General features: G+C 41.7%; 1 protein-coding gene across 1 annotated transcript in view; it reads left to right on the forward strand.

Moving 5' to 3' along the window:
- Positions 1 to 2,016: 2,016 nt before the first annotated feature.
- The window catches only part of ITGA9 (integrin subunit alpha 9), a 636,829-nt gene continuing 614,046 nt past the window's right edge, over positions 2,017 to 24,799 (forward strand). The window contains exon 1 of the mRNA XM_073678319.1: positions 2,017 to 2,144. The gene's annotated coding sequence lies outside the window, so the exon portion shown is untranslated. The remainder of the gene's footprint in view (positions 2,145 to 24,799) is intronic.

Consider the following 24,799-nt stretch of genomic DNA (forward strand, 5'->3'; position numbering starts at 1 on the left):
CTTGTGCATCTGTTAACAACACAGTCTTCTAATCCAAAAGATTATTCCATTTTTTGCTTACCTCCTTTATCTACTAGAGTTTACAGAATGAAAGCACTCTCACCTGGTACGTATGAACGGAATACTTATTCCAACATCAAGTGACCAGTACCATCAAACTGATTATCTTAAAGTAGAACTGTTCAACATGACCTAATACTTCACTGATATGTGGGAAGAGGAAACCATGTACTCCAACACCGTCTAATGCCAAAATGCTTTTTCCCTTCTAGAATAAAAGGCTTGTCACTGTAGTCAACCCCTTTTCTTTTTTTTTGTATATTGGTTAATTATGTTGGTTATTTAATAACATAGTTATCTCTATATTCTATGTATTGGTAAGGCAATAGTTTTAGGTTTTTATGGTACTTTACTGATGAAGACGACAATATTCCCATCTTAATGGAGAGTAAGTATGGAATGACTAAGTATACAGTTATATTTAGTCATTCCATACTTACTCTACTGATGTCAAGCTTTTTCTTCCCAGACATGCAAATGAAATAATGCTCTAGTAACTTTTATCTAAAGAAGCCTAAAAAGAAATCTGCACAGGAACATCTACAAATCACACACAGCAGCGTTAAGTGGTGTATTGCTAAACTCTGGAAAACTTGGAAGAGATTTGTAGACCGTATGAAACAGTTCAGACAAATAGAAGAAATTAAAGACCAAATGAATCCTTTTATGGTTTCTGAAATCCACAGATTTTCTCTTGTGTATCCAATGCTATTTATTCTGTTTATTTTTAGAAAGGCAAATGACTTTACTGTACTTTTTAATACTGTTAAAGCTATGAATAAACTGCATAAGATGTCTGAGACAGGGTGGGAAATCGGTTCATACCTAAATGCAGTGATGTATCTATGGGGGAGGCAGAAGTATCAGGTCCATTTCTGGTAGCCAAAGAGGTCATATGAATATACCATTATTAATTAATTATAAATAATACATGGTGGGTGAGGTGTCTTTTACAGATTTTGTTTTGGGCCCATGAGTTTCAAGTTACTCCTCTTGTTAATGGTCACATGCCAGTTAGCTATATTATTCTTTATTCGGTTGTGTCATCATGATTTTATTACTAAACAGATATAAGAAACTAGCTGGAATATAAGCTATTGAGCATACAACATGTAGGAGCTTGTTCACACTGGCCACTAAACACAAAACTGAAGATATAAACAAAATGAGCAAATACCCTGCAGAAAATAAATAGCAATAGTGCATGAAAATAGCATAGGGTACAAATAACGTAAATGTGAATAAGGGCCGAGCAGGACTAGACCCCGACTAACTGCAAGGCATTTGCTCATTTTGTTTTTAAAAGAGGTTTTTAGGTTTTGTCTGTTTAGAGGCCAGTGTGAACATGTGCCTGCACATTGAATGCGTACCAAATTATATTCCAGTTTATTTTTCGGTTGTGGCTTTAATTCTTTTGCACTCTGTGCAAATTATGGCGTGGCCTCCCTTTTCTTTGAGCTGTACATTAAGTTTTTACAGCTCCCCATGGCTGGGTGTCCAATAGTCTGGGCTTTGGTCCCGCTCGGCCTTTATTCACATTTATGTGATTTAACATGGTAAGGTTTTAATACTAGAGGTTAGGACCGTCCCTAATAGGGTCACCTTGACATGGTAGGGTGGCTTTTACATGTTTTTTTTTTTTAATCAAAACAATGTTAACTAAATACCCTATGTTAATTTCATGCGCTATTGCCATTTACTCATTTTGTTTTTATCTTAGATTTGTCTGTTTGGTAGTCAGTGTGAACATTCGCCTACACGTAGCATGTATACCAACTTATATTCCAGTTCATGTCTTCCGGTATTTATCAATTGAAGGGTTCAGCACCTGCGTTCCAAAGCATCAGCAGTGTCAGAGCAGAGGACAGTGATGACTGTCATCTGAGCCTGCCAATGCTCAGATTCCCTGTCGATCATTTACAGACAACTACAGCCGCAGCAGAGTGATGTGCTCTTCTCTCTCCATCCATATTCCTTGCCCAGATACGAGACAGATTGGATGTAACAGACAGGAAAGTAGTGCCTGCATGTCAGCACAGGATTATAATGTGACCCACAGATATGCGTTCATAGAAGAAGTGCAGGTAATGAAAGTACATTGCAAATGTGATTGCTATGAAGAGTTAGGACATATGAAATGGGGTTGAATAGTAGTAGAAAACTGCTTTAAACAGAAATGTTGGAAGTATCAGAATCATTAGCAACTATTTTCTGTGCATATCTTCCAAGTGCATTATTGTATTCTATATATTAGGGCTCTTTCATATGTCCTGATATTTCCAATACTGGGAAAAAACAGTACCGGAGATGTCCATGTGCACGTGTGGCGCATCAGGAGCACACGTACCGGCGCCTGGGAATCAGTGGTACAGTTCGCACTGTTCTCAAGTGTCGGGGGCTGAACGCCTCCCTCATCATTGTCCCCTGCTAGCACTGCATTCAGCACCAGCAGGGACAATGGGGAGAGTAGTAGTGTCTGCTCCCACAGTGTCAAACTGTAAAAATAAGAATAAAATAAAAAAATATATATCTTATTCTCATCTGCTCTAGGTGTCCCCCGCTGTAATCCATGAGACCGCTCACGCCGAGGAGCCGGGAAAATGTCTCGTTGAAGGGAGCGGTGGCCTGTCACTCACTGAGCGCAGATCCGGAAGTCATTCTCCCTAGCTTGTCAGCGTGATCGGTTGCATGGATTACAGTGGGGGACACTTAGGACAGGTGAGTATAAGGATTTTTTTTTTATTTTATTCTTATTTTTATAGTTGGACACTGCAGGAGCAGACACAACTACTCTCAAAATTGTTCCTGCTGGTGCTGATCGCAGCGCCAGCAGGGGACAAAGATGAGGACAGCGTTCAGCACCCGGCACTTGGGAACAGCGCTAACTGTACAGGGTTTCCCAGGCGCCGGTCCATGTCACACGGATGGCATCCGTGTGGGGTATGTGTTTACACTAACTCATTGACTTGAATGGGTCCATTTGATCCGTGCTGCCGGCAAAAAACGGACATGTCTTTGTGTGGATCACACTGACACACGATACGTGGAAACACACTTGACATGTGAAGAGGGTGGAAACACACTTGACATTTGAATGGGTCTATATGTGTCAGTGTCTCCAGTAAGTGTCACCATAGGGACCGGAAACACTGACGTGTGAAAGAGCCCTTAGACAGCGGCTCATTACATCATATTGAGTAAAGTTCAGTCATGTATACACTTTAATATATGTATGTGTCAAATTTTAAAATATTGTACATAACACATTTCCATCCGATTTTAATACTGTAGAATCAGACCAATCATAAACTACAAAAGAAAAGCATTATAGTGCTTTCACTGCCATAATGCCATGACAATTTTGACAAAACCTAAGTTCTAAAACACACAAAATATAGATAGATCTATTTTCAGTAGCCTTGCACTTTCTGAAAGTGGTCTGGTACATTATGAAAATGCCAAAAAAAGCACTTCACCCTTTATGCATAAAATATCATGTTTGTAGTTAAAAGCCGATCTTTTAGGGGTAGTCCACCCCTAGGGATATATGGGGCTGAAAATCTTTTTTGCAGTGGGGTTGCACTAAACATTTTGCAGCATGTGGCTTTTACAAACTGTTTCCCTACACATTTCTCTTTCGATGTGCTCTGTGACAGATAATTACTAAGCCCAGACAAAGTTTGCAGCCATCAATACACACTGCAACAAAGAACACGGAGGCTATAAAAGGCAAATGGTGCAGCATTTTAAATAAAATCCAATTGCAAAAAGTGAGTTTTTTGCCCAAAATACATGCATTTAAATAAAAAAAAAATGGCCTGTAGTCAATCCCTTCAGTATATTCTGAATACTCTTTGCTGAAAACACATGACTAAAATATTAATCTGTGCCACTTATACCTATTCCCACTTGCACGGGTCTACACATACTCGCAGAGCTGAAGAGAATAAAAAACTGCATGCTCCAGTAAAAAGTTTACATTTGAGTCACAGCATTGATGAGTGATGATGTAGGGGGTGATGAAATGAGTTCTTACACTTTAGTCAAAATAAATGAGACTCCCCCCCCCCCCACACACACACACACACACACACACACACACACACCCCTCCAAAGGTGAAAAAAAAGGGACAACTGAGGAATTCTTTAATTTCTGTTATTTTGTTACGGTATTTCTAAGGGGGCTGATATAACAAAAGAAAACTTCCTAAATTACTTCCCGGAGTTAGATGGTTTTACAGAGGTTAGAGATGACAGAACAGGCTCTGATAATTCCCCCTGTTCTTGCCCCCTCCATTACACACACAGAACGGGGAAGTAACAGGTTTCCTGCTGCTCCCCGAATATACACTGTGTGCAGAATTTTGAAGCGTGATCACTGAACAATCAAGCGTTTCATGGCAAATAGCCAACAGGGTCGCAAGAAGCTTGTTGGCCAAAAAAGGCGCAAAATAACTGTCCATGAATTGAGGAAAATCAAGCGTGAAGCTGCCAAGATGCCATTCGCCACCAGTTTTGCCATATTTCAGACCTGCAACGTTACTGGAGTATCAAAAAGCACAAGGTGTGCGATACTCAGGGACATGGCCAAGGTAAGGAAGGCTGGAAAACGACCACCTTTGAACAAGAAACATAAGATAAAACGTCAAGAATGGGCCAAGAAATATCTTAAGACTGATTTTTCAAAGGTTTTATGGACTGATGAAATGAGAGTGACTCTTGATGGGCCAGATGGATGGGCCAGAGGCTGGATCAGTAAAGGGCAGAGAGCTCCACTCCGACTCAGACGCCAGCAAGGTGGAGGTGGGGTACTGGTATGGGCTGGTATCATCAAAGATGTACTTGTGGGACCTTTCCGGTTGAGAGTGGAGTGAAGCTCAACTCCCAGACCTACTGCCAGTTTCTGGAAGACAACTTCTTCAAGCAGTGGTACAGGAAGAAGTCGGTATCGTTCAAGAAAAACATGATTTTCATGCAGGACAATGCTCCATCACATGCATCCAACTACTCCACAGCGTGGCTGGTCAGTAAAGGTCTAGAAGAAGAAAAAATAATGACATGGCCCCCTTGTTCACCTGATCTGAACCCCATAGAGAACCTGTGGTCCATCATAAAATGTGAGCTCTACAGGGAGGGAAAACAGTACACCTCTCGGAACAGTGTCTGGGAGGCTGTGGTGGCTGCTGCACGCAATGTGATCGAAAACAGATCAAGCAACTGACAGAATCTATGGAAGGAAGGCTGTTGAGTGTCATCATAAAGAAAGGTGGCTATATTGATCACTAATTTTTTTGGGTTTTTGTTTTCGCATGTCAGAAATGTTTACTTCTAAATTTTGTGCACTGATATTGGTTTACCTGGTGAAAATAAACAAGTGAGATGGGATTATATTTGGTTTTTATTAAGTTGCCTAATAATTCTGCACAGTAATAGTTACCTGCACAAACAGATATCCTGCTAAGATAGCCAAATCTAAAAAAAACCCACTCCAACTTCCAAAAATATTAAGCTTGGATATTTATGAGTCTTTTGGGTTGATTGAGAACATAGTTGTTGATCAATAATAAAAATAATCCTCTAAAATACAACTTGCCTAATAATTCTGCACACAGTGTAATGGAGTGTAGCACCCTACGTATTGCACCCAGAATATGGAGCCTTATATTATATGAGCATTGGATTCTAGGGTTTAATAAGAGGCTGGATGTAGTGGGGCACTCAGGTATGCTCTTCAATTCTGTATTATTCATTCCTCCTAAAGATCATTCTAAAAATAAAGCATTTTGCAATCAACCTAGGTCAGTTGTCCAAAAGTCCAAATTCCTTTGCTGCTTTTGTAGATTGGGGGAACATCTGCTTTTTATTATTCAGCTTTTTTGTGTTTATTATTTCACGTGATAACAATCAGGCAATACTTGTGTGAAAACCCAAGGAGAACAATAACCTATTTATCACAATTCTCAGAGCTGTGCGCTTTCCAGTAGGAAAAATCACTTTCAATTGATTTGATTATGATTCTGAAGTTAATTCATAAAACTAGCACCTCTTTTTGGAATGAGTACAAAAGCCACTTTGTATGAACAGACAAAAGGCTGGTGCTATGAAAGCATTGCAGAAAAATACAATAAACTATCAAGTATAGGCATTGTGAGATTATAAATGATTATCATACTGTGCCTCACGTGTGATTAGACTATAGGGGACAGCAGGAGGATTTTAGTGAGTGAGGAGTTCAGTTAGGTATCATGCACAGCCCAGAACTAGTGATATTTGTGCTCTTTCTCCTCTTTAGTGGCGAGGGATGGACTGGCACACCAGAGTACCCAGAGTGGGCCAGGTTCTAAGTAATTGTTCTATCCAGTCTAGCAGTAGCCAACCCCATTTAAAGGGAATCTGTCACCAAGTTTTTACCTCCCAATCTGAGAGCAGCATAATTTAGGGGCCGAGACCTTGATGCCAGTGATGTTACTTACTGGGCTGCTTGCAGTAGTTTAGATAATTACCTGCTCATAAAACTGAGATTGTATCTCTAGAGGACCAGTAAACATGCCGTCAAGTAGTCCTCCATATTCATGAGTGCTGTTTAACCCCGCCCCACCACTGATTGGTAGCTTTCTGCCTATGCACAATGTACACAGCTGTCAATTAGTGGTGAGGGCGGGGTTATACACAGCTCAGCATTGAGAGAACTGGTAGATCTGCAGCAGAGAAAACAGGCATTTAATCAAAGCTGCAGCAAGCAGCCCAGTAAAGTGATACATCGATGGAATCAGGGTCTCAGCCCCTACATCATGCTTCTCTCACATGGTAAGCAAAAACTTAGTGACAGATTCCCTTTACAGCTGATTCAAATCCAATTACTTGTTAGGAACAAAAGAATGGATACTGTAAGCTGCATAGTAATATGCAAAGATGCATTAAAATATCATCGCCCCTACAGTTATCCTATCTCAAGCTAAAAATTACCTACTGAATAATCTTTTATGTAATTTATACAAAATAATCTTCCTGGTCTTTTAAATTATTATGTTTTTAAATAGGCGTGACACACAGGGTTAATGCACTTTTTTTCATTCAGTGGTCCACCCTCAACTTGCATTTTTGCAGTCACTTTGTAAATATATACAATGTCAAAGGATCTTCATTCAATCATAGACCGCCAAGGAATTAAAATCATTTAAAAAACAAGTGTGAATAATACACAACGGTATCTGACTAAAATGAAGTCAAACGACTTACACCCTGCTTGCCACATTTCCTGTACCTGCTCCATGAAGGTCCTCCTTGACATGAGAGATCTTACGTTTTGCGTTATTGCTCTACTGGAATTCTGCTTACCTGCATCCGCAATAGATGTCCTTGACCAAGACCGTTCCCGGTCGAAATGTTGGACAAGATCTGTTTTTGACTCCTTGTGAGATCAAAATAGATTTACACTACAGCAAGACACAGTCTCATTTCATTTTCTTTTGTGGGCTAAGGTTCCAACCGCTATATAAGTCTAGACCACGGGTCCTTTCCTCAGGCACACAATTCTTTCAAAAGGACAGTCTGACAGTCTTTTTCCTTTTAAATTGAAGTTAAAAAAAAAACCTCACCAGGAGCTACCAATTATGTAGGAGCAACAGCCCCAACAAGACGACCCAGTCATAACCACAATGGCATGAACTAAAAAGCGGAAGAGTAAAAGAAGAAAAGTCATATTTCATTATAAATAGCAGTCCTGGAAATTTAAAACAATCCAGGTGGAAAAAATTAGCCCCACTAATTTCGGCAGTACTAGCTGGCCTTCTCTAGGGGTCACTCCATGTGACACTGAATTGCTGGATTCTGTGCAATATGCACATTGTCAGGATTCCCCTCTATTTCCAGCTTGAGCAGGTGGTCACAAGACTGCAAGTATGTGATTTGCATACTTACCGTTATGTGCCAACTAGCTTCTCATACGCTTTTCTCAATAGGGCATTGAGAGTAGCTGATGAGAAGTCCTTGGCACGTGACCACAAGTATACAAATCACATACTTATGGTCTTCTGACCAAGTTGGAAATAAAAGAAAATCCTGACTGTGTGTACTGCACTTTGTCAGGATTCAGCTATTTGCAATGATTGCAGAAGTTTATATTGAGCCTGAATAACTCCTTAAAAAATGGTTATACTTTGATAATAATGCTAATGTTTTTAGATTTTTTTTTTTAATTAATAAAGCAAAGAGGGTCATCCTGGTGGTAGATATACAGAATGGTGGACTAGGAGAGAATCTATCAAGCTATTGGAGCTACTCTTGTGCAACACTGAGGAACACTAGCTGCTCAGCTGGGAAACAGTAGACCACACAAGCTCACACGAGTGCCACCTTTTGCAGTAGCAGCTAACAGCCATCTATCCCCATTGCAACACTTTGTCCAAGAACTATTAATGTAGAGCGTAAAGGATTAGATTTCCATGCCGAGCAGCTGCACACAAGCCTGAAATTATCACGCGCAATGCCAAGCGTTGGCCAGAGTGGTGTAGAGCACATGGCAATGTGAAATGCATTCTATGGAGCAGTTAATCTCGCACTTTACAGTTCATAGTTCCGCAGTCTGATGGATGAAGCTAGGGGGTATCACATGTTGAGTATTTGCAGCAGATCTTTCTGCAGCAAAAACGCTGTGTAAAATTCTCATGCTTTTGTTGCTTTTTTACTTTTAATTTTTTTTCCCCATTCATCTGAATGGTAGAAAAATGTTGAAAGAACTGACATGCTGCAAGTTTGAAAAAAACACTTTGAGGGTATGTGCCCACGGTCAGGAGCCGCCTGCAGCCCCGACGTTGCGGGATAGCCGGGCGTCTTCCGCCCTCATTTTATGCAAATGAGCGGCACAATTTTTTTTTCACATGCAGAGTTTCCTCGTAGATGTTAGTCTATGGGGAAAGTCCACATGCGAACCCGCAAGAGAAACTGACATGCTGAAAGATGTGCTGCATGTTCGTGTCCGTGGGTGATCCGCAGGTGCATGGAGACGCATAGTGGACATTCTAGAAATCCCATCCACTATCCTGTAACATCTGGCCGCTGCGGGTTTGACACTGCATAAACACACAGCTTCAAACCCGCAGCGGCTCCTGACCGTGTGCACTTAGCCTGAGGGTTCAAATTCGCAAGGAAAAAAAGCAGTGTGTGAATGAGATTTCAGAAATCTCATTCACTTTTCTAGTACTGTAAAATGCTATGGGTTTTTTTTCTGTGGGAAGCACTAGGTTTGCCATATTTTATAAGAAAAATTTCTGCAAAACGTGTAACAATCTCCGGCAAATTAGGGAGTTTTTGCACTAATTTAAGTCACAATTTGATTTTCAATGAAAAAAATAAATGATACAGCACAGATCATGTTACAATGCATTTTTTATAAATATATATAATTATGGGCCTCGATTTGTGTAGAAAAGCACTTCCCCAATATAGACAATTGTATTAGCTAACACCAAGATGGCACCCATAGACGTGATGCATGATGTGATGGCAAACTTTACCTGATCCTCTCCATCTATTCTATACTATTAAACTGGTTCCCAAACACATTGTATTTCTGAATCCATTGGGATGAAGTGGATTGGAAAGCTTTCATTTTTATTAGTTTTGAGTTTGGAATCACATTAGATGTTTTACTTGATTGCACAGAGTTCCAGCACCACTGCTTTTAAGTCCATGGTACCAGAGTTTATTTAGGAAATAATGTAAATCACAGATTTTTTATATGGCTCAAATTGTATTATAAATAATTTTATTGTTAGTTTGACTTACAGTACAGACCAAAAGTTTGGACACACCTTCTCACTTAAAGATTTTTCTGTATTTTCATGACTATGAAAATTGTACATTCACACTGAAAGCATCAAAACTATGAATTAACACATGTGGAATTATATACTTAACAAAAAAGTGTGAAACAACTGAAAATATGTCTTATATTCTTGGTTCTTCAAAGTAGCCACCTTTTTGCTTTGATGACTGCTTTACACACTCTTGCCATTCTCTTGATGAGCTTCAAGTGGTAGTCACCGGAAATGGTTTTCACTTCACAGGTGTGCCCTGTCCGGTTTAATAAGTCGGATTTCTTGCCTTATAAATGGGGTTGGGACCATCAGTTGTGTTGTGCAGAAGTCAGGTGGATACACAGCTGATAGTCCTACTGAATAGACTGTTAGCTGCTTTTTTCTTGCCATAATACAAATTCTAAGTAAAGAAAAACAAGTGGCCATCATTACTTTAAGAAATGAAGGTCAGTCAGTCCGGAAAATTGGGCAAACTTTTAAGGTGTCCCCAAGTGCAGTTGCAAAAACCATAAAGCGCTACGAAGAAACTGGCTCACATGAGGACCGCCCCAGGAAAGGAAGACCAAGAGTCACCTCTGCTTCTGAGGATAAGTTTATCCGAGACACCAGCCTCAGAAATCGCAGGTTAACAGCAGCTCAGATTAGAGACCAGGTCAATGCCACACACAGTTCTAGCAGCAGACACATCTCTACAACAACTGTTAAGAGGAGACTTTGTGCAGCAGGCCTTCATGGTAAAATAGCTGCCAGGAAACCACTGCTAAGGACAGGCAACAAGCAGAAGAGACTTGTTTGGGCTAAAGAACACAAGGAATGGACATTAGACCAGTGGAAATCTGTGCTTTGGTCTGATGAGTCCAAATTTGAGATCTTTGGTTCCAACCACCGTGTCTTTGTGCGACGCAGAAAAGGTGAACAGATGGACTCTACATGCCTGGTTCCCACCGTGAAGCATGGAGGAGGAGGTGTGATGGTGTGGGGGTGCTTTGCTGGTGACACTGTTGGGGATTTATTCAAAATTGAAGGCATACTGAACCAGCATGGGTACCACAGCATCTTGCAGCGGCATGCTATTCCATCCGGTTTGCGTTTAGTTGGACTATCATTTATTTTTCAACAGGACAGTAACCCCAAACACACCTCCAGGCTGTGTAAGGGCTATTTGACCAAGGAGAGTGATGTGGTTCTACGCCAGATGACCTGGCCTCCACAGTCACCAGACCTGAACCCAATCGAGATGGTTTGGGGTGAGCTGGACAGCAGAGTGAAGGCAAAAGGGCCAACAAGTGCTAAGCATCTCTGGGAACTCCTTCAAGATTGTTGGAAGACCATTTCCGGTGACTACCTCTTGAAGCTCATCAAGAGAATGCCAAGAGTGTGCAAAGCAGTCATCAAAGCAAAAGATGGCTACTTTGAAGAACCTAGAATATAAGACATATTTTCAGTTGTTTCACACTTTTTTGTTAAGTATATAATTCCACATGTGTTAATTCATAGTTTTGATGCCTTCAGTGTGAATGTACAATTTTCATAGTCATGAAAATACAGAAAAATCTTTAAATGAGAAGGTGTGTCCAAACTTTTGGTCTGTACTGTATATTAGAGATAAATGAATATATCAATTTCCCACAGCAAGATTGTTTAATAATTGTCTGATGCAATTTGAAGAGCTTTTCCATGAGTACATAAACATTAAATACCTGTAAAATCTGCCTTTGGGCTCTAGGCTCAGGGTCTGTGGGTATAGGGGAAGAGAAGGTGAGATATCTTATGCATCATCGATGCACATCAATAAATGTACAGTAGTCTCAAAATAATAGCAGTCCAATATGACTAACCAGATTAATCACTGTGTATGGTATAAATTATATTACCGCATGTCAAACTATTTACCAGTTGGTGCAGTAGATTCTAAGAAAACCAACAGACTCAGCATTCATGATCTGCATGTTTTTGAGTCTGTGTATTTGAATAATTAATTGAAAGGGGTGTGTTCAAAATAATAGCAGTGTGGAGGTCAATTAGTAAGGTCAATCATTCTGTAAAGAAACAAGTGTGAATCAGGTGGCCCTTATTTAAGGGTGAAGCCAGCACATGTTGTACATGCATTTCTCCTTGAAAGCCTGAAAAATATGGGTTATTTGAGACTTTGTTCAGAAGAACAATGTACTTTGATTAAAAAGTTGATTGGAGAGGGTACAACTTATAAAGACGTGCAGACAATAATAGGCTGTTCAGCTAAAATGATCTCCAATGCTTTAAGATGGAAAGCAAAACCAGAGAGATGTGGAAGAAAACTGAAGACTACCATTCAAATGGATCGAAGAATAGCCAGAATGGCAAAGACTCAGCCAATGATCAGCTCCAGGATCAAAGACAGTCTCAAGTTATCTGTGAGTACTGTGACAGTGAGAAGACACCTGTGTGAAGCTAATCTCTTAGCAAAAAGTCCCCGCAAAGTCCCACTGTTAAAAGAAAAAAAAAAAAAAGACATGTACTGAAGCGGATACAAAGAACACATCAACTGGCCTAAAGAGAAATGGAGAAACATTTTGTGGACTGATGAAAGTAAAATTGATCTTTTTGGGTCCAAGGGCCGCAGACAGTTCATCAGACGACCCCCAAACTCTGCATTCAAGCCAGAGTACACTCTGAAGACAGTGAAGCATGGTAGTGCAAGCATCATGATATGGGCATGTTTCTCTTACTATGGTGCTGGACCTATTTACCGCATACCAATGATCATGGACCAGTTTGCATGTATTAACCCCTTTCTGATGCGAGACGTGTTTCCCTGTGGCCTGGGCCTTAATGATCAGGTACGTATAGATACGTCTTGGCAATCGTGCCCGCATAGCCTCTGATTTTGACAGCTGACACCCGCCACTCAGTGCCAGGAGTGGTGCCCGCACTGCTTCCGGCACTCTAATCCCCTAAATGCTGTGATCGCTGCAATTGCAGGATTTAGCGAGCAAGCAGAGGGACAAAAACCCCTCTGCTCTTGGATCGGAGACCCCGCGATCATTGCCTGGTCCCGATAGTTGCCATGATGACCTGATGTCAACATGACGACATCCGAGTCACCAGGCACTAGCCAAGGTACTTAGATCATGCATAGTGCATGATCTAACTATCTTGTGTCTGCAGGGCTGACAGCTATAAGGTATAGCAGTGATCCTCCACTGCTGCTGTACCTTTTTTGCAGTGATCAGACTGCAGAAAGTGAAAGTCCAATAGTGGGACGAAGTAAAAAAGTAAAAAAAAGGTGTAAAAATATTTTTTTAAAAATGTGGATATATATTGTACCCAGAAATAAATATTGTTCTGAAAAAAAGAAACAATAAAAGTACACATTTGGTATCACCGCGTCGGGAACGACTTGGCCTATAAAATGTGCCACTAGATAACCCCTTTAGTAAACACGGTAAAAAAAACGAACCAAAAAACAGTGCTTTATCATCATACCGCCGAACAAAAAGATCAATAAAACGTGATCAAAAAGATGAATGTAAATAAAAATGATACTGCTGAAAATGTCATCTTGTCTCTCAAAAAATAAGCCATCATACAGCTCCATCAGCAGAAAAATAAAAAAGTTATAGTTCTCAAAATTAAGCGATGCAAAAAAAATTTTTTTTTCTATTAAATAGTTTTTATTATGTAAAAGCGCCAAAACATAAAAAAAACTATATAAATGTAGTATCGCTGTAAATGTACTGACCCGAAGAATAAAGCTGCCTTATCCGTTTTACCACACACGGACAAACAATTCCTGAATTGTGGGTCTTTGTTTATTCTGCCTTCCAAAAATCGGAATAGAAAGCGATCAAAAAATGTCACATGCTTGAAAATGGTACCAATAAAAACCACAACTTGTCCCGCAAAAAACAAGCCCTTGCATGACTCGGCCAAAATATAGAAAAATTATAGCTCTCTAAATATGGCGATGCAAAAACTAGTTTTTGAGAAAAAATAAAAAAGCGTTTTTAGTGTGTGAAAGCAGCCTATCATAAAAACCTGATATAAATCTGGTATCGCTGTAATCGCACCGACCCAAAGAATAAAGTCGTTTAATCACTTATACCGCACGAGGAACGGCGTAAAAAATAAATAAAACCAATTCTGCACCTGCTGCTGATTTGTTCATTCTGCCTCCCAAAGATTGCAGTATGGCTCGGCTCACATTTATCCTGCCCTCTGCGCTGAACGCTTACACCAGGATTTCCGTGTAAATCTCTCTGAAATACGTGATTCAGACGGAACTCCCGGCGGAAGATTCCCTTTAATGAGGCAGATGGAGGCACTGTGAATGCCGTCTGGCCTGTGATCCCATTGTGTCCGTCTTTTTATTAGGCATGCATAAAAGAGCCATCGGCCACAGTTTTGTGAACCTCTGGAAAAAAGGACACCACTAAACAGAGGCCAGATGGAGTCCAGAGTAACTCTGCTGCCTCATTATAGGGAATGGATCCCTCGGGGGTTTCATCTGAATTAGGTCACTCGGAGATTTAAATGGAAACCCCGATATCAGTGCTCAATGTAGAGCACAGGATAAATGGAAACATTTTACATAACATTTTGGATCACAGTAAAAGCTTTGACTCGATCCACAAAAAAAACAAGTCCTCCCTCAGCTCCGTCATCTGTTAATGGAAATATAAGGGGCTTCCATGTTACTAGTAGCACAAAGGCTCCGGAAAAGCAAAATGGCCCTTGCCCCCCAAAAGAAATTCACCAAATTCTGTGCTCCCAATTACAAATGCCCACCTCCCTTTTGAGCCCCACAGTGTGCTTAAACCACAGTTAGCGTTCATATGTTTGGCATTTCTGTAGCGATGAGAGCCTGGCTAAGAAGCAAGAGCTGGGCATAACGTACTGGTCACTACAACAGCAATTTTCACTCAGCAACATCCACTGCTGCTTGTTTCTGGAAAACAACCATGTAGTTAAAATCTTCACCACACCTGTAGATAAATTCCCAAGGGGGTATAATTTCCAAAATGGGGTCACTTGAGCGGGGCTTCTGCTCTTCTAGCACTTAGGGTCTCTGTATATGGAGTCTGCATACTATTCTAGGAAAATCTGCGCTCCAGGAGGCAAAGAGCGCCATCCCCCCTGAGTTTCACCGTGTGGCGAAGTAGTACTGTATAGCAACATATGGGGTATTTCTATATTCAGCAAAAATTAAGTGACAAATTTTGGAGAAACTGCACAATAAATGGTTTGATGCATTTTCTCCTCTTACCCTTATGAAAATGCTAAATTTGGGGCTGAAAAACATTTTTGTTGGAAAAATGTGAAAATTTTATTTTTACGGCTCATCGTTATAAACTTCTGAGAAGCACTTGGGTGGTCAAGGTGCTCACCACACATCTAGATAAGTTCCTTGAGGGGTCTAGTTTCCAAAATGGTGTCACTTGTGTGGGTTTTCCACTGTTTAGGCACAATCAGGGGTTCTCCAAATTTTTCAAGCAAATTTTACATTAAAAAACTCAAATGGCGCTCCTTTCCTTCCAAACCATGCCGTACACCCTAACAGTGGCTTTCTCCCATATATGGGGTATTGGCGTGCTCAGGAGAAATTGTACAACACATTTTGGGGTCCATTCATTCCTGTTACCCTTGCAAAAATAAAAAAAATTGGGTCTAAAGTAAAATGTTTGTGAAAAAAAGTTAAATGTTCATTGTTTTCTTCCACATTCCAAAAATTCCTGTGAAGCACCTGAAGGGTTAACAAACTTCTTGAATGTGGTTTTGAGCACCTTAAGGGGTGCAGTTTTTAGAATGGTGTCACTTTTGGGGTTTTTTCTGTCATAAAGGCCTCTCAAAGTCACTTAAATGTGATGTGGTCCCTAAAAAATTGGTTTTGCAAATTTGAAAAATGAGAAATTGCTGGTCAACTTTTAACCCTTATAACTTCCGAACAAAAAAAAAATTTTGATTCCAAAATTGTGGTGATATAAAGTAAACATGTGGGAAATGTTATTTATAACTATTTTGTGTGACATATCTCTCTGATTTAAGGGCATGAAAATTCAAAGTTTGAAAATTGAGAATTTTTCAAAATTTTTGCCAAATTTCAATTTTTTTTCACAAAGAAATGCCAGTCATATTAAATAGGTTTTACTACTATCATAAAGTACAATATGTCATGAAAAAACAATCTCAGGATCAGTGGGACTCGTTGAGCATTCCGAAGTTATTACCTCATAAAGTGACACTGGTCAGAATTGTAAAAATTGGCCAGGTCATTAACGTTCAAACAGCCTTCGGGGGTAAAAGGGTTAAAATACTTGAAGAGATCATGTTGCCTTACACTGAAACGCGGATATGCCCTTGGGATGGGTGTTTCAACAAGACAATGACCCTAAACACACCAGTAAACGAGCAAAATCTTGATTCCAGTCCAACAAAATTGGTTACTAATTACTAATCAGTCTCCCTCTTTCTAAACTTTTCCCTCTCCAATCCGCCCTGAACGCAGCAGCGAGGATCATATTCCTCACCAACCGATACACCGATGCCTCTTCCCTGTGCCAGTCTTTGCACTGGTTGTCCATCCAATAAAGAGTTCAATATAAACTTATCACTCTTACCCACAAAGCTCTCCACGATTCAGCACCACTCTACATCTCCTCCCTCGTGTCAGTCTAACACCATACCCGTGCCTGCCGTTCTGCTAATGACTTCCCAATACCCACCGTTTTAAGCGTGCCCTTTTCTTTAGACTGGCCTATCACCTTATCTAACTGTCCCAGTTTGGCCCATATTAAAATTTTCTTCACAATCATTTTCATACCATCCATGCACTGATTGGCCTCTGTCTATACTGTACACATACTGGCTGGCGACCAGTTCATGTAGTGTTATGTGCTTACCCTATTTAGCATATTATGGCTGTATTATACAATATATGTACATTTTACCTTTTGTGTCTCCCCTATTTCCTTATAGACTGTAAGCTTGCGAGCAGGGCCCTCACTCCTTTTAATATCTGAGTTATGCTTATTCGGTAACGTCTTTTTGTCTGTATAAGTCCCCCCTAAAATTGTAAAGTGCTGCGGAATATGTTGGCGCTATAAAAATAAAAATCATTATTATTATAGGTTATGGATTGGCCAGCACAATCCCCGGACGTTAATCCGATAGAACACTTATGGGGTGACATAAAAAATGCCATTTCTAAGGCAAAGCCAACAGATGCCAAAAAATTGTGGGATGTAGTCAAAGCATCCTGGGCTGGAATAACAGTTCACTGGTGCCAGAAGTTGGTTGACTCTATGCAACAATATCAATAATGATACCCATATGACCATAAACATGGTAGTGTAATCAAAGTGGTAATTAAGAAAGAGGTATACTGATACCAGGGTTATGTTGTGGCTGCTGGACCGGGCATACACGCGTCCCTCTACCCCGACACGTATTTCGTTAACTCTTCCTCAGGGGTCGACTGCCATATGAGCTACTTATTTATGCACTGGCACCTTTTCAGGACCAATTGCCACAAGAGCTATATGCATTGTCACTTTTATTGATATACAGTAGGTACACTTGAGATAATAGAGACTGCCATTTAATATTCATTTTTGCACCAGCATCTTTTCAGAATTAATTGCCACATGAGCTATAATATGTACATGGAATTATTGCTGTGCATTTATATTTGAATATTTTGAATATCTCTTACTATTAACTGGGTGTTATTTTGTTATCGTATAAACGGGGCCTGTTTAGGGCATCATATTAGCCTGTCCCTCATATTTGAAGCACCTTGATTTTATGTGTGTTACCTTTAACTGATTCAATAAAATTGATTACAGTAATACCATTATTGAAGTGTTTGTTTTGATTACCCTACCACATTTCTGTTCATATGGGTATCATTATTGATAGTGAAGTTTGATTATGACACTATAGTTTATATATGGACCTATTTTGATTGCTTTCTCTGACTCTATGCAACATAGATGTTCTAAAAATTTGTGGGTATACAACTAAATATTAGGTTGGTGATTTACAGGAATGCTAAATCTTCCAAAAAAAAGAGCACATATTGTGAGTTTGTAACGACAAATGCAGACACTGCTATTTTTTTAGAACAGCCCAATGTTCATTTTTTGTTATTTTCTGTAAAGTAGTTAAAAATTATATACATTTCTCCATGTTTTGAGTTAGAAAACAGTGTGCAATGTTCCCAATGCATGGAAATAAAAACTAGTATAAAGATTTTGTGCTTAACTCATGTTTTTGAACACACTGCTATTATTTTGAACACTACTGTATAAGAAATGTAAGTGCTAGAACACAAAAATCCCCTTCTTATTTATTGGACTTGGATCTTAGGTATGTGCCTATGGGTGGCCTTAAAGAAAAGCATGCAAGCTTCTAAAGGTCTGGGGTGCATTCTAGTTTATGCAGTGGACGTTGCTATTGTTACTCGATTTTTATATGACGACTTTGACTAAAGATTGAGTTTCTTGTCTGAAAATACACATTTATCTTAACATAAATTTACATATTACATCCTCAGTCTCACAAGCTTGCTGCTTCTGGGTAACCCTGAACTCTAATCTCTCCTTCAAACCACATATCCAAGGTCTTTCCACTTCCTGCCGAATCCAATTCAAAAATATCTCCCGAATCCGCACATTCCTTAATTATGAATCAGCAAAAACCCTAGTGCACGCCCTCATCATCTCCCGCCTCGACTACTGCAACCTCCTGCTCTGTGGCCTCCCTTCCAACACTCTCGCACCCCTCCAATCTGTCCTAAACTCCGCTGCCCAACTAATCCACCTGTCCCCCTGCTATTCCCCGGCCTCTCCTGTCTGTCAATCCCTTCACTGGCTCCCCATTTCCCAGAAACTCCAGTTCAAAACCCTAACCATGGCATACAAAGCCATCCACAACCTGTCTCCTCCATACATCTGTGACCTAGTCTCCCGGTACTTACCTGCACGCAACCTCCGATCCTCACAAGATCTACTTCTCTACTTCCCTCTTATCTCCTCTTCCCACAATCGCATAGAAGATTTCTTCCGTACATCCCCCTTACTCTGGAACTCTCTACCCCAACATATCAGACTCTCGCCTACCGTGGAAACCTTCAAAAGGAACCTGAAGACTCACCTCTTCTGACAAGCCTACAACCTGCAGTAACCACCGCTCCACCATACCGCTGCACTACCAGCTCTACCCTCACCTACCATATCCTCACCCATCCCTTGTAGATTGTGAGTAGAGATGAGCGTTGTTCGACTCGAACTGTTCGCCAATCTCAAATTCGAGCTGTTTTGGGTGGTGTTCGAGCCGTTCGGCGAACACGAACGATTTGAGAAAAATTCGGCTGTTCGAGGTTATGTTCGATAACTGTTCGTGCACCAAAATCATAACTGGATTTTTTCTCAGTAATGATGAAAATTAATGTTAATACGCAGTTTGAGTGTACAGCGGGGTGGGGGGAGGGGCAGGGGATGGATCTCTGCAGGAATAATGAAGATCTCCATTTTTTTTTCTCTTTCCCGCATTTACAGTGGGGAGGTGCAATCTGTCAGCCTATCAGCAGCGCACACACGGAGCGAAGTGCTTTTTTTCACACAAGCAAGGGCATGTGTCATTGGCAGTGTATGTCACATGTCCTTGCCCTATAAGACCAAGCCATTTTCCCCGTCGCCACCATTTTCTCACTGCTGCAACTGCGTGTTAGACGGCACCACTGTTGCTGTGTGCGCTATACCTTGTTAATTTCAAGCCAATTTTCGCACAAATCTACAGATAGCTTTGGAGTAGGGAATAGTTGTGATTGCAGTCCTTTTAAGGACTAGGTTACAGCATTTCCTACGACTTTTATCAGGCAGGTCTGTGCTCTTAAATAGATAGATAGATTGTGGGAGTAAAGACTAATTGTAATTGCAGTCCTTTTCAGGACTAGGTTACATCAGTTCCTATCAGTTTTTGCCAGGCAGGTCTGTGCCAGTGCTGTGCAAGTTTTTTTCACAGCATTTGGCTGAATCTAGCAAAGCTAATCCTTTTTGGCCTATTGCAGAGTGTGTTAGTCAGTGGAGTAGCCTATCTGTGTTGCAAGATATACCACCTGTGTATAGAATACCAATTTTTTTACTGCACCTAGTGAAGTAAAATCTTTTGGGCATAGCATCATTCTATTAGTCCATCTATACTGACCTCCATCAGGTTGCAAATTGAATATAATTTTTTTCTGCATCTAGCTCTGAAAAAATATTTGGTCTTCTAGCAGTGTGTGGGACTTTCTCTATTAGTCCATCTATACTGACCTCCATCAGGTTGCAAACTGAATATAATTTTTTTCTGCATCTAGCTCTGAAAAAATATTTGGCCTTCTAGCAGTGTGTGGGACTTTCTCTATTAGTCCATCTATACTGACCTCCATCAGGTTGCAAATTAAAAATAATTTATATCTGCATCTAGCTCTGAAAAAATATTTGGCCTTCTAGCAGTGTGTGGGACTTTCTCTATTAGTCCATCTATACTGACCTCCATCAGGTTGCAAATTAAAAATAATTTTTTGTCTGCATCTAGCTCTGAAAAAATATTTGGCCTTCTAGCAGTGTGTGGGACTTTCTCTATTAGTCCATCTATACTGACCTCCATCAGGTTGCAAACTGAATATATTTTTTTTCTGCATCTACCTCTGAAAAAATATTGGGCTTCTAGCTGTGTGTGGGACTTGTTCTATTAATCCATCTATACAGACCTCCATCAGGTTGCAAACTGAATATCATTTTTTTCTGCATCTACCTCTGAAAAAATATTTGGGCTTCTAGCTGTGTGTGGGACTTATTCTATTAATCCATCTATACAGACTTCCATCAGGTTGCAAACTGAATATAATTTTTTTCTGCATCTACCTCTGAAAAAATATTTGGGCTTCTAGCTGTGTGTGGGACTTGTTCTATTAGTCCATCTATACTGACCTCCATCAGGTTGCAAATTAAAAATAATTTTTATCTGCATCTACCTCTGAAAAAATATTTGGTCTTCTAGCTGTGTGTGGGACTTGTTCTATTAGTCCATCTATACTGACCTCCATCAGGTTGCAAACTTGAATATAATTTTTGTCTGCATCTAGCTCTGAAAAAATATTTGGCCTTCTAGCAGTGTGTGGGACTCTCTCTATTAGTCCATCTATACTGACCTCCATCAGGCTGCAAACTGAATATATTTTTTTTCTGCATCTACCTCTGAAAAAATATTTGGGCTTCTAGCTGTGTGTAGGACTTGTTCTATTAGTCCATCTATACTGACCTCCATCAGGTTGCAAGCTGAATACAATTTTTTTCTGCATCTACCTCTGAAAAAATATTTGGGCTTCTAGCTGTGTGTGGGACTTGTTCTATTAGTCCATCTATACTGACCTCCATCAGGTTGCAAATTGAATATAATTTTTTTCTGCATCTAACCCAGCCAATAGTTTTGGCCTAATACCACAGCTTGGCCACTCAGCTCTGCTCGGTTCCCATCCATTGTTTTTTGTGCAAACAACTCCAGAGTTGTGAATTAGTTAACCACCAAAATGAGTGGAAAAAGGCCTGCTGCTGGTGGAAAGGGGAATAGGCGTGTTGGGAAGGGGAAAAAAGGTTGTGTCCGTGGGGTAGGTGTTAAAGCAACAGTAACATCTGCAGAAGAAAGACCATCTTCCAGCCAAACTAAAATGTCTACTTCTTTTAGCGGACAATGTGATAAGATCCCTTTCTTACGGCCACGCCAATCGCTACAAATTCCAGATGAGGCACAAAAACAGCAGGTGCTTCAACGGATATCAAGTGCTCCTTTAAGTGGGCTCTCCTCCACATCAACTTCAACATCACAAATACTCCAGTCCTCAAAGGTGTCACCCCAATCGCACTTGCTTCCTCACAGCTCCCAAATCTCCAGCTGCCCGTCTGAGTATGAGGTAGAACAGATGGTTGAGTCTGCAGAGCTGTTTACTCATACTATAGCCTGGGAATCAGAGGTCGACTCCAGCGCTTCTGTGAATCCAGACGAGGAAATGATCTGCACTGATGCCCAGAATCTTTATGAGTCGGATCCAGGACCAGACGTAGAAGGTTCTGACCATAATGTAGACCCTCATTCCCAAACTGTAACTCCTGTTGGTGGAGACAATGAGGAAGACGATGATGAGACTCAAATACCTGATTGGAGCGACAACTTTAGTTTTTTGTCAGGGCAGGAACAGGTTGGCTCTGAGGACGACGGGTGTGATAACGCACAGGGTGATGATGATGAGGTTGGAGATCCCACTTACTGTCAACCCACAGTCAGCCAAGAGATGAGGTCAGCAGAGGAGGTGGAGGAAGATGCTAGTGACGACGAGGTCAGGTTGCGCCTTCCTGGACAGAGACGTAGTACTGGAAGCACGTCAACAACTGCATCCTCAAACACAACTCTGCCTCTCACCACAAGTCGTGGTGGCTCTTCAGGTCACATGGGTGCTAAGCCTTGCATAGCCTGGGCATTTTTTCAGATCGATAAAGATGACCCAACTCGTGTTATCTGTAACATTTGTCAGCGAAAGCTAAGTAGAGGCTAAAAAATACATAGTTTGAGTACTTCATGCATGAACCGGCACATGGACATGAAGCATAAGTTGCAGTGGGAAGCTCAGTGTGCTACAATGCGGCCTAGCCGGCCGGGCCAACCACCGTCTGCCATATCTTGTGCATCCGCGGCCTCTTCATCCTCTGTGACTGGGGGGACAGCAGTCACACCTGCCACCTCTTTACCCGCAACAGCCAACGTGATTGGCAGGTCATCATTTTCTTTGGAGGTGGTAACACCAACTGGTGTTGAGCGCTGTCCGACATCGATAGCACCACCTTTGGATCAAGGCAACCTAACATGTCCGCCTGCATCTTCCTCACAGAACGGCAGTTTGCCGGGGACACCCTTATCAACCCCGTCTAAGCACAATAGCCAGCCCTCGGTCCCTCAGATGTGGACAAGTAAAAGACCATTTCCTCCTAGCCATGAGAAAGCTAAGAGGTTGAATTTCACCATCTGCAAGCTCTTGGCTACAGAAATGCTGCCTTTCCGCCTGGTGGACACAGAGGATTTTCGAGACCTTATGTCCGTCGCAGTGCCCCAGTACCAGATGCCCAGTCGGCACTACTTCTCAAAGAAAGGTGTGCCTGCGCTCCACCAGCATGTCACACACAACATCACCGCTTCTTTGAGAAACTCTGTGTGTGACAGGGTGCATTTCACCACAGACACTTGGACGAGTAGGCATGGACAGGGGCGTTACATGTCGCTGACTGGGCACTGGGTAACTATGGTGACAGCAGGACAAGGGGCTGCTGTCCAAGTCTTGCCGTCCCCACGAGTTGTGCGTCAATCCTCTTTATGTCAAAGTTCCTCCACTGCTTCTGCCTCCTCAACCTCCTCTCGGTCTTCCACCTGCACCCAAAGCCTGTCTGGTCATGCCACAAGCTTTCTAACTGCGCAGAAGGGATCCTGCACACCTCCTTACTATGCTGGCAGTAGGGCTCAACGTCATCAGGCGGTTTTTACTTTGAAATGTCTGGGAAATGTGAATCACACAGCTGAGGAGTTGTGGTCAGCTCTGGAGAACCAATTTCATGAATGGTTGTCTCCACTGGACCTGAAACCAGGGAAGGCCGTGTGCGACAATGCTGCAAACCTGGGTGCGGCCCTTCGCCGGGGCAATGTCACACACGTGCCTTGTATGGCTCACGTGTTGAACCTGGTTGTCCAGCAATTTTTAGCCCAGTATCCCAGACTAGATGGCCTTCTGCAGAGGGCACGGTCGCTGTGTGCTCACTTCCGCCGTTCGCATCCCGCAGCTCAGCGACTTACATCTCTACAGAAGTCGTTGGGCCTGCCACTTCACCGGCTAAAATGCGATGTGCCTACCCGGTGGAATTCAACTCTGCACATGTTGCAGCGACTGTGGCAGCACCGACAAGCCCTGGTGCAATACGTTCTGACGTATAGCCTGGGCCAACGAGATCCAGAGGTGGGGCAAATCATGCTGGAGGAGTGGTCTCAGATCAGGGACCTATGCACCCTTCTGCACAGTTTTGAAATGGCGACGAAGATGTTTAGTGCTGACGATGCCATTATCAGCATGACTATTCCGGTGATTTACATGCTGGAGCACATGTTAAACAGAATTCGGAGTCAGGTGGTGGCACAAGAGGAGGTGGAGGAAGTAGAGGAGGAGGAGTTGTATGCGGAAGGGCTAACATCTGCAAGGTCCAGACGGTCGGCAGCACCAAGGCGGCAGGCATGTGAGGGTGGGGGAGATGGTTTTACCAGGGCGCATGGTAGCAGCCAAACTAGTGAGGAAGGTGCAGGAGCCCAGGAAGAAGTGGAGGACGAACTGATGGAAGACTCATCAGATGAGGGAGACCTTGATCACATTTCTGTTGTGCGAGGTTGGGGGGAGAGGACAGAGGAAGGAAGCATGATTGTTACCTCGCCACCAACACAACAGGGACTTGGTGCTCCTGGATGCGCAACACACATGAGTGCCTTCTTGCTGCACTACCTGCAACATGACCCTCGAATTGTGAGAATTAGAAATAATCCTGACTACTGGGTTGCCACACTGTTAGATCCCCGGTACAAAAGTAAATTTGCAGAAATTATTCCTGCCATAGAAAGGGATGCACGCATGCAGGAGTATCAGCAGAGACTGTTGCAGAATCTTACATGTGCTTTTCCACAAAACACCAGTGGTGCACGTAGTGAATCTCACAGTTCCAACTTGCCAACCGTGGGACCGTCAAGTGTTCAGCACTCAAACCGTAACAGAACCACAGTATCTGCTGGTAACATCAATTTTGCAGAATCATTTCACCACTTTTTTAGCCCATCCTTTGCAAGGCCACAGGAGACAAGAAGTCTGACACATA

This window comes from Phyllobates terribilis, unplaced genomic scaffold (genome assembly GCF_046119375.1).
Source record: "Phyllobates terribilis strain yellow unplaced genomic scaffold, ASM4611937v1 Scaffold_4__5_contigs__length_816908805, whole genome shotgun sequence".
In the NCBI taxonomy this organism is placed as follows: Eukaryota; Metazoa; Chordata; class Amphibia; order Anura; family Dendrobatidae; genus Phyllobates; species Phyllobates terribilis.